General features: G+C 39.1%; 1 protein-coding gene across 1 annotated transcript in view; it reads right to left on the minus strand.

Moving 5' to 3' along the window:
• The window catches only part of LOC100744069 (CUGBP Elav-like family member 2), a 300281-nt gene that overhangs the window by 258358 nt on the left and 26640 nt on the right, over nucleotides 1-15283 (minus strand).

A 15283-nucleotide genomic window follows, 5' to 3' on the forward strand; every position in this document is an offset into this window, starting at 1 on the left:
AGGATCGAAGCAGCGAAGTTCTTCAGAGACAACGAGTGCCAACGTCTAAGAACGAGATAACTCAGCGGAAGATCGAGAAAGCGAAAGAAAGAAGGTAAGGGTGAAGAATAAAAATGGACACGTGAACGGGAGAGACGGGTTTACAAAGGCATTAAGAATATCCCCGCTATGCAAGAGCATCTGCGTTCTTAAAAGCATATTTGGCTCGGTATTTCTGCGAAGGTTCTTCGTATACGTGTATATCAGCACCGGAACCGCTCGAATTTCTTTTTCGCTGCGCAACATCGTTAGAGTTCCCGGGAGAGCCCTCGAAGGAACCGGAGGCGCAGCTCCAGCGATGCTGTTATAACGTCTAGCCTCGGTTCTTTATTCGCCGGTAATGGTATTCCCGTTCGTCGTTGTCGTTGTCGTTGTCGTCGTTGTCGTAGCGACGAGCCGCGAAATCGCGAAGCGGAGAACCGCAATCGAGCGAAAAATTCCGTCACGACAATGTTATCAAGAAATATTTTTACATCTCGACCAGGACACGCTTCCACCAGAGATCTCACGTGGGATCACGATTCTCCACATTTTCCCTGCCTTATTATTCATACCGCCTCCTACGAAACGAATCGCTGAATAAAGATAACGTTTCGTGTCACCTTTGTTTATCTTCCTTTTTACAAGATTTTAGTTGACGATGAGTTTCTGAAACGATTTTCTAAAAGACACGCGTAAGTACAGGTGTATCAATCCTCTATAATGCAATGTAACTTTCTCAACAGATAACTTATTTTATTTCTTCGTCATTTTGTCGTGCAGATTTGCCCTTGCGGAAAGAGTTAATAATGTAACCTCCGTTAACGATATAGAATGTAAATAAATTTTATCTTCCAAATATTTAACCTAATTCCTTTCTTTTTGCGACGCAGAGAAGCTAAGAAGAAAATGTAAAGAGAACGAACGGAGGAGAACGTTCAAATATTTATACCACTTCCCCTTTCTTTGACATTGAGGAACTAAAGAGAGAAGAAAAAGATACGACTTTTAAAAGAAAAGACGAAGTGAGATCGTTGCCCCACGCATACATGCCAATTATTCATATTTAATATTTCTATGAACGTTGAATATTTAACTCGAACGGAACGTTATTATCTACTTCGTTCAATATTTAAGGTACTCGAATCAGAAGGGCGTTAGAAAAGTACGGTAATAAAAATCCTTTTCCTCCATTCGATTATAGCCTAAAATACAATCTATATGTAGATTCGACGAAAAGCGTGCAGATGATGATTAAACGATTCGTGGAAAAGCCAAGATCTTAAATATGAAAATAGTACAGTTGCGGTGAGTCGTGCCAAAAATGTCGTTCGTTCAATCGATACAGGTCGCAATACTCAGAATTTCAATCAGCGAAATCAAAAGGACGGGCTGTCGAGCGAGTATTTTCGCCTGTCTATTTCAACGTTCGAAAATGGCGCTTGCGAAATTCTTTCGTGCGTTCGATCTATCTAAAAGACATCTTTTTTATTTGAACTTCAGGCTGCTCGACATTGTGTCTTATTGTTAAGGTCTTTTATCTTTCGATATTAACGTTAAAACGTCTTTTCCAGCTTTTACATTCGAAACAAAATACAATTTCCGAAGTCCCCTTTCGCGATACGTTCCCATTTTTCATCAAATAATACAAAATTCCATTTGCTTGCTGTCCCATCATCGCAGGAGCGAAAGAAAAATTGATAGGTTCCCATCGTGAACCCCAGAAAAAAGCCGTGCTTTATCTCACGGTTCAATATAGACATCTTTGATAAGAACGAATGCACGACCGTTATCTTATCGTCTCGTACAGAGAGCAGTTGGTGCGCCATATGCCGCTCCATCCGAAAATGTATCACGCAGGTTGCCTCTAGGCGAAGTTATTGAATGACCGCGCAAAATCGTTGGTACGTCAACGCCGATAATTCCTATACATTTTTTCCTCGTTCCCTCTAGACTCTATTCTTCCCTCGTTCGACCGGCCAAACAGATCATCGTTCTCGTGGATTTTATCCACGAAGGCTATTCGCCCAGCTAAATGTGCTCGGAATTTTACGAGGACACAACGCGCGAATCGCCCTGTTCAATTCCTGACGTATTGTAATGGGCCAAAGGGGAGGAACCATAAAATCGACCACCTCCTTCAATTGGTTGTAACCGTAGGTTTAATGGATAATCGATAAAAGATAAGAAATTGGAAGGTGACGAGCGAATTTCGACAAACTTATCGTGTTGTATCGCTGGATAGTTGTCGCTTTTAGTTGTTCATTTTTTGAATCACCGATATAATAATGTCGTTTCCTGTACTTTACTCTTCCCGACTTATTTCTCTCCTAATCCTTAGAAATGAGCAGAATTTTCACAAAAGGATATTGACTTTTATTCCACGATAGGGATATTACAATCTGTTCAAGGAAAATTGCACTTGGATCTGTCTTTATTCCGTCGAAAACATAACTAATTAATCTCTTATGGCTGCAAGGATACTGTATTCGTCGATTAGATTATTTTCCCTATTTGTCTCCTACGATAGTTATCGCGTTCATTGTCGAACAATCTTGTCTTTCTTTATCTTACTTCGTGATAAGATAGTTGAATCTTGCAAAGCAACGATCAAACGAATATCTGCCAATTACTCTGAATCAAGGTCGAATCTAATGATCCTACGATATTTTTTCCCTTTTAATGGATCTGTCCCCAATCTTTATGCAACTCCTTACAATCGTATTTACGATAAGATAGACGATAAGATTCTACAAAAGTTAATAAAAATGAAATTATCGTTTATCAATCGAGGAATAGCGCTGTTTCAGGATTACGAAAATATATTCTCGATCCGGTACTCGATCACGGTTCGTAGAGAAGCGATTCAACGCCATCTTAAGTCCGTAGGAAAAAGCTAGATCGACAAACTGTAGTAGCGAAACTGGAATTTCATACAACACAGCCTAAATACCCGTTATCTCGGATGACAAACTCATTTTTCATTACTCGTCCTTGCTGCGTATGATAGATCGAGGTTTGTTCAGCTAAGACAAATTTAAATTTAATCACCTATCAGGGCACCGAGAATCCAGCAGGACCAGTGGGATCACATGCGCTTGAATGATTACGCATTCAGGGGTGTACCGGCGTATAGAGAGATTGCTAGTGGTACCAGAGTAACTGCCGATCGTTAGTTTCCAATTAGGTGCTACACATTGGCATGTACATGCGGTTAATTTACTTTCTTTATAAGTTTTCGTAAGGCAAGCACACGAAAAGGAAAGATACTCGTCTTTTTTAAACGAATCATTCTTGAAAATAATAACCTCCACTCGTTTCGTCTCTTTCTTTATAAGTTTTTGTAAGGCAAGCACGCGAAAAGGAAAGATACTCGTCTTTTTTTAAACGAGTCATTCTTGAAAATAATAGCTTCCACTCGTTTCGTCTCTTTGTATTATACGTACATTATTACAAATCATAATTATGTTAATCGTCTCAGCACTCCATTATTTTATCAACAGCACAATATCCCTTTCGTTTCTCTCTTTATTCGAGTCGATAATATGCTACAAGCACCGTTATTCCTTCGAGCAATACTCTTAATAAAGGTGCGTAGTAACAAGAGGATCCTCTCGAATTCGCATTCGTCGGATTTAAGATGGATTCGAAGTAAGCTCTTCAATTCCTGCCTATCCAACATTGCCACGAGAGAATCGTAGAAGGAAGTCGTTAATACAGCTTTGCGTGTGCGCGTTTGAGGACACGGTGGAAACGCGAGGATTACGCGGAAAACCGGAGAGAACATAGGGTTGAACTTCGTGATCGGTCGCAATAAAATGTCTCTGACCACGATTGCCATCTAAATGGATGCAAAAACACACGGCGAAATATACGGTGCGCCCTCGTACCAGTGGTAACGACAGGAGAGGACAATGAGAGTACGGAAAATAAACTTTAGTCACGAGGAATCGACGATTTTGAGCTGACAAAGGAAAGACAGACCGATAAAGAATTAATCATAAAACCGTGAGGGAATGATCGGCCGTTATCGTTGCACCGTCATCGCGTCCTACGTGCGCTTAATCGCCATGGCTCTCTGATTCGAAGGAGAATGTTGTTGCAACGTAGCAATGAAATTATACGGTGCTACAAAATAAGGATCTCAGATTTGTAGAGGTTGAACGCTGAAACGGATGAAAAATACTTCATTAACTTAGAAACTGAAGTTAGAAAATAATTACGTTGTTGTATATTGTTCTGTAATTATCACGTGTAAAAGCGAGCGAATAAACGAATTATGATTTTAAAGTCCAATACGTGATGTAAATATTTACGTAAATTATTTTTTAGTGTGATCACGAAAGCCTCGACGCGACGCGACGCCTTAAATCAGTTTATCGTCGAATAACGTCATAAACTAGAATTCCTGGATAGCTTTATGTCACATCTATTTAGATCATGGCAATGTGTCACTCTTATCGCGTACGAACGATATGTAATACCTATCATAAAATCTTTTGCTGAATGATCTCAAGAGAGGAACCCGAAGTAAAAAGTGTTTTAAATGTATAATTTGACAAAATCTAATTTAATTTCGAGCAACTTCCGCTCGCGAGTTATTCGCGAGTTTAATCATAAAATCACTGAAATTGGGATTGATGGAATTTTGCAATAACTTTCTTTCTATGCTGTCGCGAACCTAAAATTACACCGATATTTCCTAAAAACCTGTACCAATAACTTATTTACTTGATCCCCTTCAAACAACGGGAACGATCGCCAATAACGATTACAATGCAAAGCTTATTTCGTCCATACAGCGAGTTCGCCGTAATTTCCGACCACGCGTAAGCCTGGTTATCCCACGTGGCGTTTAAAATTTCTGTCACAGGGTCGAGCGTGGAGCGTGGTCGCAATTTTGCGCTCGTTAGCATTCGATTCGCATAGATACGACTGTCTCGAAGCCGGTACTTTCGGACGGCGCGTGCATGCCGGCTGGTGGTTGTTGGTTGGTTCTGGGGCAGAGAGAACCAGGTACCTCCCAGTGGAAGTTGAACCGAAAGCACTGGGGGAATTGCCCCCTAATTTCAGAACCTCCACCGGCTTTCGCTTATACCACAAAGCTCTTCTAACGACTACGCCTCACGCCACATGATTACTATGGGACTTTTGGGGCTGCACGAGATGTCGACAGTCTCTTATCGATCTCCTTCAATCCGTGGACAATCTTCCGCTGGTTGCTTAAATTGCGTAAACGCGTCAGAGATTGTCAATTGCTAATTTATTTCTATATACTTAATTATCGATTATCAAAAGCGCTTAATCTCAATTCGCACGATGACCGATTGAAAGTAAGTTGGATTAAACGATTATAAATAGCAACGATAAAAACGTACGAGTATCGGAAATATTCGACAATTTCCAGTAGGAGAATTTCATAAATTCTAAAGGACAGAGGAAAAGAATATGCACGATTTCACGACTAATTCGACGCATCCACCGTTTATTATTTCATTGTCGGATACGGAGCGAAAGTACAAAACCACCCTTATTTCAATCCGTTTAACGGTAGTAGCGAGGTTGGATAGATTTCAAAATCTCATGGTACGCGCGGCATTTCACTCCGTGCATATTCGTGTAATTGCGAAAGTTATCGCTGCAGCGCAGAACGGGTGGAGCCGAAAACGCGAGTGACCACCCGAGGAAGCACGCTATGCGTTATTACCGGCCAAATATTTCCGTCGCGACGCCGAGCCGTTCTGCCACGTCGGACCTGTTTACGTAATTGACCGTACGAGAATCGCACCGTGACTGCGATCTGCCAATTTCGAGTGACGGATGACCGCGTGAACGACGACTAAACTTAGACCACGTTCGATGAATAGCGATGGGATCAAGTTCAATACGTAATCGCGAATCCAAGTCAATGCCGGTATAAAAGTTTGCAATTACCAGATTCGACCATTATCTCGTAAAAGATGATATTTCATTTCCTATAAATAGTGACGGACAAAAGAAAATTTAAAAGATAATGAACCAAGGAATAGATATAATATTCCAATATAGATAACTATCGATAACGTAATAAAAAATGTCTAACACGGAGGTTACTGGTATTCATACATACATACAAGTATTAATATCGGATTTCCTTTTGTCCGCCACTGTACGTTTATAAAGTAACTTATCCATCTCTCGTTCATCGAGCTACTTTTATTAAAAATATTCGAACCTGTTACGTCTAATCTTACAATTAAAATCACCTTTTTCTCAAAGTACTTATTCGCGAGACATACGAAACTTTACAATTAGATTCAAACTTGCTTGCAATACACTTGATCCCAACGCTAGCGATAGATACCGACAGGCATGGACGTACGAACACGTTGATAGCTTATGCTGATTCGGTTGGTGCATGGTATACGAGCATTTTTCTGTCGATGGTCATTGTATGCATAGATCACGAGATATTTCGTGTTTAGCGAATCGAACGTCGATATTGGGTTATTAGGCTATTATACGAGTGGCTATTCGTTTATTTCTTTAGAATCAGCGAGGATAATTTAATATACAATATGTTTGTTTTGACTGAATACTCGAATATCTCGCGAAGAATGAAAGATATGAAAAAATTATTCTCGAGAAATATTATATAATAGTATAGTAACACGAAGGTAAAATAAGATTTAAAAAATACGTATAGGTACACGAGTATGTCTACTTCTCATAGCGTTATAGACGCTATATGGCTTAACGCTGTATGGCGTTATATATCTCTTTTGATACTTTTCTTCGAGGTTCTTCTTTTCAAAGACGACGTATTTTAGTACTCGTGTATCTTTGGCGTTTGTAGTAGTATAATACTTATGATAGTAAGTGAAAGATTTCTTAAGGTAGATTTCACAAGATAAGACTTCTTAAGTCTATTTTTGATATATTTGTAGTTTTTAGTATATCTGCTACCATTTCTTTTCCTCTTCACACTTCTGTAGATAAACTTAGAGCAACTGATTCGCGACGGATTGAAATTAGATCGAAAGGTCACACGAACTATGTAAAATTTCACGGTTAGATTAAGTTTTGGTATCGAAGGGTTAAAGTGTCGTGCATGAGAAGAAAGAAGTACGAGAAGACGCTGGAAAATGGAGGAGAAAAGAAATGTGATTAAGCAAAAAAAGGGCTGCGTGTTTAAATAAGAGTAGCAAACACAGCGATCTGTCCAAAGCTATTTTCACTGATGCGTAACATCGGTAAACGCACGTACAGTCGACGATCGTTTATGCACCGGGTATATTCGGGGGATGATAATTTCTAGTAGTCTGGCAAACGATCAACATCGTACGCGCATTCGGCATGTACTGAGCAAACTCGTCTGATTCCCAGTGGAAACGAGGGCGACAGAGACCCAGCGGTTTACGTTGATACAGCTCGTCAAATAACAGTTTCATCGTCTACCGCATTTACGCGACAGGTCACTTAACGTCCTGGAGCGTAACGTTCTCGCGCAGAACCCGATCGAGAGACTTTTCAATTCCATTAGATATATTTTGACACGTGGTTAAATCGCCATATACCTTTGTCCCTGAATTCGCTCCGAGATTACTTTCGTTTCGTCGATGTCAGTTTTAGGTATCGTTGAAAACCTATTGCTTGATTTTGGGTCATTATCGTACTCGGTTTAGCAAATATAACATCTGTCAACCAACAAGACTAAGAAACGTAGCGTTTATTTAACCGCTATAATTTACGCATGGGTCCGTTATTCGAGAGATACACCATACATATTCATGTTGGAAACAACTTAATTAAAATCACCTTTCGCGTCTTTCTTTAATTTCCCTTTACTTTTATAGTACTTTGCACGTGAAAGAGCTTCTGTAGATATTTTTTTAGACATGCATTTATTTAGTAGATACTTTGGCATTTATTTAATTGCGATATTCGGGAATATCAGAATGGACCACGATTAAAACGTCTGTTTAAAAAAATTGATAAATAATCACATGCACGCAGAGATTGTTTTACATATTCTCTAAAACGTCTGGATATCGTACGCGGATAAATTTACAGCCAATTAAATCGATCCAATTTATGTTACAACATAATAATTACTGACGTTTTGGCTGCATTCCTAATTCACGTCACAACTTGAGTTGTTACTAACGTAATTTATTATGTTGCTTTGGAATCCTTCGCAACTTTATACTAATCGCAAAGAATATCATTCGATACGTTTTTCGTATTCAATTACCTACACACATGGTAATGCATATGAAGATAACGCAGACTTAAGCAATTGCTCCCATAGACTCGGAATTTGTTAAAAAATAGCAGCTCTCCAAGTTATCTGGTTTTTATCGATTGTTGTCCTCGCGAAAGAATTTCTGCGCATAGATAATTACCGAAAAATCGACTGAAACGTGATGAATCGGAAGATAAGGAAAGGGGCGGCGGTCAGAATGAAATTTATGGGTAATTTATAAAACACGAATTTCGTAGGAGACACGCGTAAAGTTCGCACGCGGTAAATGCGCCACGACATTTTCACGGGACTGTGAAGTACGAGCGCGCAACTAATTGTTCTGATTTATGCGCGTCGCGCGTGTCGCTTTGTCGATCGAGACAGCAATGTATGTCCGGGAGGGGGGAGACGATGCTCAATTATACGGCCAGCTGGCCACTGTCCAATCATACTTTCGTTGCTTTAATTCCATTCGACCGTTGATCGTCGTTGCCTCTTCACGCTGCGTCAGCAAGGGCGACCGAGGGTGACCACTCATCCAACAACTGGGACCTTCTCCTGTCACCGACCCCTTCTTTCTTTTCACGTTTAATAATCGTTGATATCTTCGTTCAGAAAGGAATTTAATATCAATGTACGGATGTATTACTATTATACGGTTCGTGCAAGGCAATGTATCAAATATCCTTGTCCCACAGATCTTCCTCTTTTTTTAACTCTCTAATTCATTTTCGATTTAATCGTACAGTTCTATTATTGTTCTCTCCGGCGATTTTTATCCAATTGCATTTAAGAGAGAAAAAAACCAATTTACACAAGCATTTCAACGGATATTTGAAGCATCTATCTTGAGTTCTACGTTTTCTACTGCTATTGTTTACGGAAAACAATGAATCGTATAAAACGTGTGTTACTTGAAAATTAAGAGAACCCCAGAAGGAATTCTACAAAGAAATACGAATAATAGCTATTATAAAAATTAGCAATTAGAATTAATGTGTGCTAATCCTACCAATTATTTAATTCGCTGCTACAACAACCTTCCGAGATATTGAATTCTCCGCAAAATTACACGTTGTCTGCTTATATTATAAAAGAGTTACACACGCGCAACGTTATTGTCATTAAAACTACTTAGTCTTTTCATTATCTAAACAATCGCTATTCTAGCATTTTATTATTTGAACAAGTATCTGAAATTAATACTTTGATAATCAAGGAAGATAGTAGAACAATCTACAGTAATAAGTAATCTAACGTTAGCAAAATGTACGTCATTTGTTACGACGAATTACCACAAAGCAATATTAATTGCTTGCATTAAATAAGAATCTTGCTATATATGTACAACAAAACAGAGAAAATTCCATTTTGTTCTCCAAATTTATATCAGTCAGAGTAAAACAGAACTCCATCCTCGGAATGTTCCTCCGTGAAATATTGTAATAGGCTACGTGACCCAGTTTCCATGCAAAAACCAACGTAAGAACCACGAGTACCCTCCAAAAATTTTAACACTAATACCCTACATTAATTTCGACAATGTAATTTCTACCGCCCTATAAACATCAAAATACATTCTTCTTTTTACACGGACGCGATTCTTTCGAAAGACGAAGGTCTTGAAAGAAAAACGAGGGGGCAGCGATTCTGGCGCTTAGTAAGCAACGTGGCAATACATAATCGTAAATCGATTCCGTCAGAAAATAGTTTAATGATCGTGCCATATTTTAAGAGCTTATGTCTCTAGGCTGCAGTAGGAAGAGGTAGCTCGGGTTGGCAGTTCTATCATTGTCACCTAGAAACCGCTCTCCCTGGGTTTTGGATTAATGTCGCTCCGCGTCTATTTATCATAGAAACTAACCTATCTCTTTCCCAACGATGTCAAGCGTGTCAAAGCACTTGCAGTGATCGATTCACCGAATTCGAAGGGATGAAACTTTAGAATTTTAGTGGTTACTTATTAATTGAACTAAATTCTTTCTCTCCTCTTCTTTCCTCCGTTATATTTTTGATCGCTTTTAAGAAAGTCGAAATTACGAGAATTTCGACTCATTTACGATATTAATATGTCGGAAATTCTGGTCGAGGAGACGGATTACCGTCTATGCATATCCTTGTCTACGTTAGATATTACGATAGTTTCATTTCATATGCAAAAAACATCGTCAAAGAAAAAACGATGCATAACAAACTTATTGCGAATTAATGTATGTACAAAGAATTAGCAACTAAAGAGGAGGAGCAAAGAAAAAATGAAAATCAACATCAAAGGAAACGTAAATGGATAAAAGTCATATTGGAGACAACCAAATACGACTCTGTTTCTTATAACTTGGAGGGTAATCGGATTAAATACATTTAGCATGAAACAGAAAAAAAGCGTTTCTGAAATACATGATATTTGATTCATGCAAAGATTCATGGAACGAATGATGTAATAAATTTTAAATAATACCATCGATGTGTCTTCGTATAATCGCAACGTCGAAAATTCAATACATTTTATACCAAAAAGGTCTAGAAGTTTCTTTTCAAAAACAAAAGAACGATCAAATCGGACGTTGGAAATCAGTATTCCGATGTTACACGAAATTATGGCTCTTCTTATAGACACAGAGTATACGAAAGTTTTCGCTTTTTTATGTCACATAGCGTTATTAACCCCGTGCAGGTGAACTATTTAGGATTGCCATTTAATCTTTTATGTTTTGTCATTTGTCTCTTCACCGACGTGTAATAATATGAAACAAAAGTAAAATGTAGTAGAAGAAACGCGCATACAAATTGCAGAAAAGACAGATACGACGTAATGGAGGGGACGGGGGAAAGGGGTCAGGAAAGTAATAACGTGAGAGAAAAATTGACAGCAAAAAGATTGAAATTCCTCTGGTTAAAAAGTTCAGCGCGGATAATATCCATCAAAGATGACAGAGGCGCGTGAGGATGAAAATCATCCTGCGTTGAAATCCCTGAAATATTTAATCGTCGAATCATAATGCAACATCGGCGCGCAAAGAATGATTCAGTGTCACGAATTACGTTTCAAAGTGATGCATAATAATGTCAACTGTAACATGGACTATTTTTTCGCGACGATTTATTTTCCATGGTAGTCGTCTCACGTACGAGAAAGAAAATACGATACATATTTGCAATTTGCAAGAAATTCGTGGTACAATGGAAAGAGATATTGCCATTTGTAGCAGTTTGATACGAAATACAGGATATTCACCTTATCCTAGTTTCTAGCGATTAAGTTCGTAAATAATAGATTTTCAAGAAAGAACGAACGAAGTTTTAAAGAGGAATTTTTACCTTTTTATTAGAATTTTTATCAGCAAGGTATAGTAAGATTCATGAATTTTATAAAGTTTTTCTCGCAGCCTTTCGATTAGGAGTTATCTTAAAAAATTCTTTACATAAAACAGAAGTTAAAGAGTTGATAGAAACTTTTTATGTAAGTTTCTAATTTGAAAGTTTGAAGAGATTGATTAATGAGAACACTGTGTATATTAAATTTAAGTGGACACGAATATACATAAATTTGAAACTACAAAGTCTGAAATTTCCGATCGCTATAACTGATTTCTATATGTGTGTGACTTCGAGAACGACTTCTTTACGTCACCGTTCATTTCGCATCAACTCGATGAAATCAACCGAATAACGCTACCAAAATACATAATTTCATTTTCCTCGTGAAGGAAGAGCAAAAATAGTCTCGACTTTAGTCCAGCACGGTTCGAACCGTACCGTAGAAAAGCAAATGGGTCCCGCGATGAATTTATCGCCGCGAGATGCTTATCGTATCGCGAAGGTTCTCTAGAATTTTCAGATCGCTCTCAAAGGCGGAATTCTTCATTCGCTCGAGACCTTTCGGCGAGATTAAGCTCCGCTGCAAACGTACGGAAGTTGGGTAGTCGCTGCACCTTCTTTTTCGTCTTCCATCCCCCCCCTCTCTCTCTCTTTCTCTCTTTCTCTCTGTGCACTTTCAGTGAAGAATTTCGATGAAAGGTCGTGGCTGTAGGCGCTGCAGGTGATTGAACGGTATAAACTTCGCCACAGAAAAGAAAAGATTGCCGAGAAGAAACTTAAACCAAGCGAAGGTTTGTTTTAGGTACGTGAAACACCGATGTGCAAAACGTGATCGATCGACGCGTGTTCATGTTCGATTCTCCCTGCAGCTATTTATAACAGGATTTTCTTGCCGTGCGTACCAATATTCCCGTCGACTAACGAACTTGTCGCCAAATAATTTCGAAATTGAGCGAAACTAATAGGAGAGATTGTTTATACATACGCTACTGCTCGAAAGAATCCGAGTAATGGCTCATTTCTCACAGGATACAATTTAATCTAGATGTATTTGAATGTCTTTTTTACGATGTTTCCTCCAACAATATTATTTCCGTCCTATTTGGAATTTAAGTTGGGTCGACAATTAGTATAATTTATCTCTCTTAGCAAATACAGGAATCCTACGTCGCAACGTAAAAAGAGAGTTGTTCTATTCTCGATGGGGACCCTATCCACGGAAAGGTAAATGTGACCCAAAATGTAAATTAGGAAGCTTATCCTATGGATAGAAAGCAGAATATTCTCAGAAATAGGTATAGCAAATATATAACAGATATCATTTTCGATACAGTTTCAGAATATCAATTTATACAATTTCGATAGAAGCAGCGTATCAAAGGTAGAAATAAGATCCGAATTTCCTATAAAAATAACTCACATTAGCGTGCTTTTCGATTTTTAAATCTTAAAAAATTATGTATGTAGAAATATATTAAGAATATGCTACTTGCAAATTTCCTCAAAGATAGTTACATTTCCAAACGCGAAATAGATGATCGACAACGATCGAAGAAAGAGCAAAGGTCGAAACAACACTCAAACTCACAGCTCGAACGACAGGTGGATTGGAGAGAATGGCAGCGAGTTCCAGGCCATTACAACCCCTGAATATTTCAACGGCGAGATGCTTGTTGAGGGGTGACTGAGAAACGGACGACCCCGCCTCTATTATTTATTACGTTACCCTCGCGCGGCGGGCTAAACTCTCTCTCTCTCTCTCTCTCTCTCTCTCTCTCTCTCTCTCTCTCTCTCTCTCTCTCTCTCTCTCTCTCTCTCTCTCTCTCTCTCTCTCTCTCTCTCTCTCTCTCTCTCTCTCTCTCTCTCTCTCTCTCTCTCTCTCTCTCTCTCTCTCTCTCTCTCTCTCTCTCTCTCTCTCTCTCTCTCTCTCTCTCTCTCTCTCTCTCTCTCTCTCTCTCTCTCTCTCTCTCTCTCTCTCTCTCTCTCTCTCTCTCTCTCTCTCTCTCTCTCTCTCTCTCTCTCTCTCTCTCTCTCTCTCTCTCTCTCTCTCTCTCTCTCTCTCTCTCTCTCTCTCTCTCTCTCTCTCTCTCTCTCTCTCTCTCTCTCTCTCTCTCTCTCTCTCTCTCTCTCTCTCTCTCTCTCTCTCTCTCTCTCTCTCTCTCTCTCTCTCTCTCTCTCTCTCTCTCTCTCTCTCTCTCTCTCTCTCTCTCTCTCTCTCTCTCACTCTCGTCTCGATCCGTCGTTCTCCATTCCTTCCCACCACTATCCGACGGCTGCATCATTGCACATTATTCATACCACGAAATTTGAATTATACATTCAATAGAACGACGCGACGTCTGGTGCAGACGACGCTGCGACTGCAACCGCGACGCCGTTAAAGACGTTCCAGCTACGCGCTCTCTTGCTTTCCTTCTTCCTCCTTTCGTTCCTCGAATTGATGACAATCATGGGAAAAATGTAAATTTACGGCTGACGAACGTGAAATCAGGGAAACTAACGGTGCGTTCGATTATTTGATAAAAATGCGAGAACGTAAAGGACAGAGGTTCTTTTTCGTAATGACGAGACGAGCCTCGTTGTAGATCGTTCTTCCAACGAATCGTAACGTGAGAAGTCAAAATGGCAAACGTAAATGATCGACGTAGGAGTTTCAGCGTAAACAAGAAATATATTTACATTGATAATTTTCATCTTACCTTGCTATAATCCTAGAACCTAAATGCATTTAATATGGAAATTAATATTCTTTTACACTAATATTTTATTTTTGCTTGATGAATAATTTCGCGTGCGATCGCAAACCGAAAAATCTCGATCTTTGAATAAATCATCGACGCAAGAATTCTCACTCCTCTTCGAATAATTACGTATTTGGTGACAAAGCTAGGGGAGGAATATGAATGATAAAATATGCAGAGTGACAAAAGGCAAGATATCGTAAGCGAGAGCAAAGTCCTGTCACGGGTGCATTAAAAATTGCGGCAAGTGTAATTGCTGGTAGGATAAAATAATAGAGAAACGCGAGGCCATTTCATTCCAGGTGCGGCCGCGGAAATGTTAATCTGGCAAATATTTAGCGGTCCAGGATGATGCAGAGTAGTCGGATAGTAGGGTGGTTCCGCTTTAATTCGAAGTATTCTCATTTTTGCTTGGTCGCGACACAGAGAACGCTTTCGCGAAGAGTAGCCGCGTTCCGGCGCGCGCGCCGTGCATTTTGATAAGGAGAGTTAATACGCTGCGATGTCTTTTCCGCGTCCCGTGTATTACGCGCGACTTTAAGCCCCGTTCCCGTTCCCACCGACAGAAAATACAGATTTGTGGAGTTCAAGTCCGGGGCTGAGCTTCCCTGAAACTAGGCTTGAAATTATAGAGTTGTAGTCAAGCGATTCTCGTATCCATCGTGGAACCAAATTATATATATATATGTCGGGTTAACATTAGAATTTAAGGCGCGTAACGATTCTTCGTTTGACTTAGCCATCGTTTTACGAAACAGAGATTATATTTACGCGAATATACAAGATTTTACAAAATATTATGAATGATGAGTTTAATGAACGATAAGATTAACAAACGACAAGTTTAACTAATGATTAGATTAAAGAGTAATAAGTTTAACGAATAATAAGAGTAACGAATAATAATATATCTTACGAATAATAAATTTAACGAATAATGAGATTAACGATTAATAGGTTTTACGAATAATGAATTTAATTA

The sequence above is a fragment of the Bombus impatiens genome, unplaced genomic scaffold, assembly GCF_000188095.3.
Source record: "Bombus impatiens unplaced genomic scaffold, BIMP_2.2 scf_0551, whole genome shotgun sequence".
Classification (NCBI taxonomy): domain Eukaryota; kingdom Metazoa; phylum Arthropoda; class Insecta; order Hymenoptera; family Apidae; genus Bombus; species Bombus impatiens.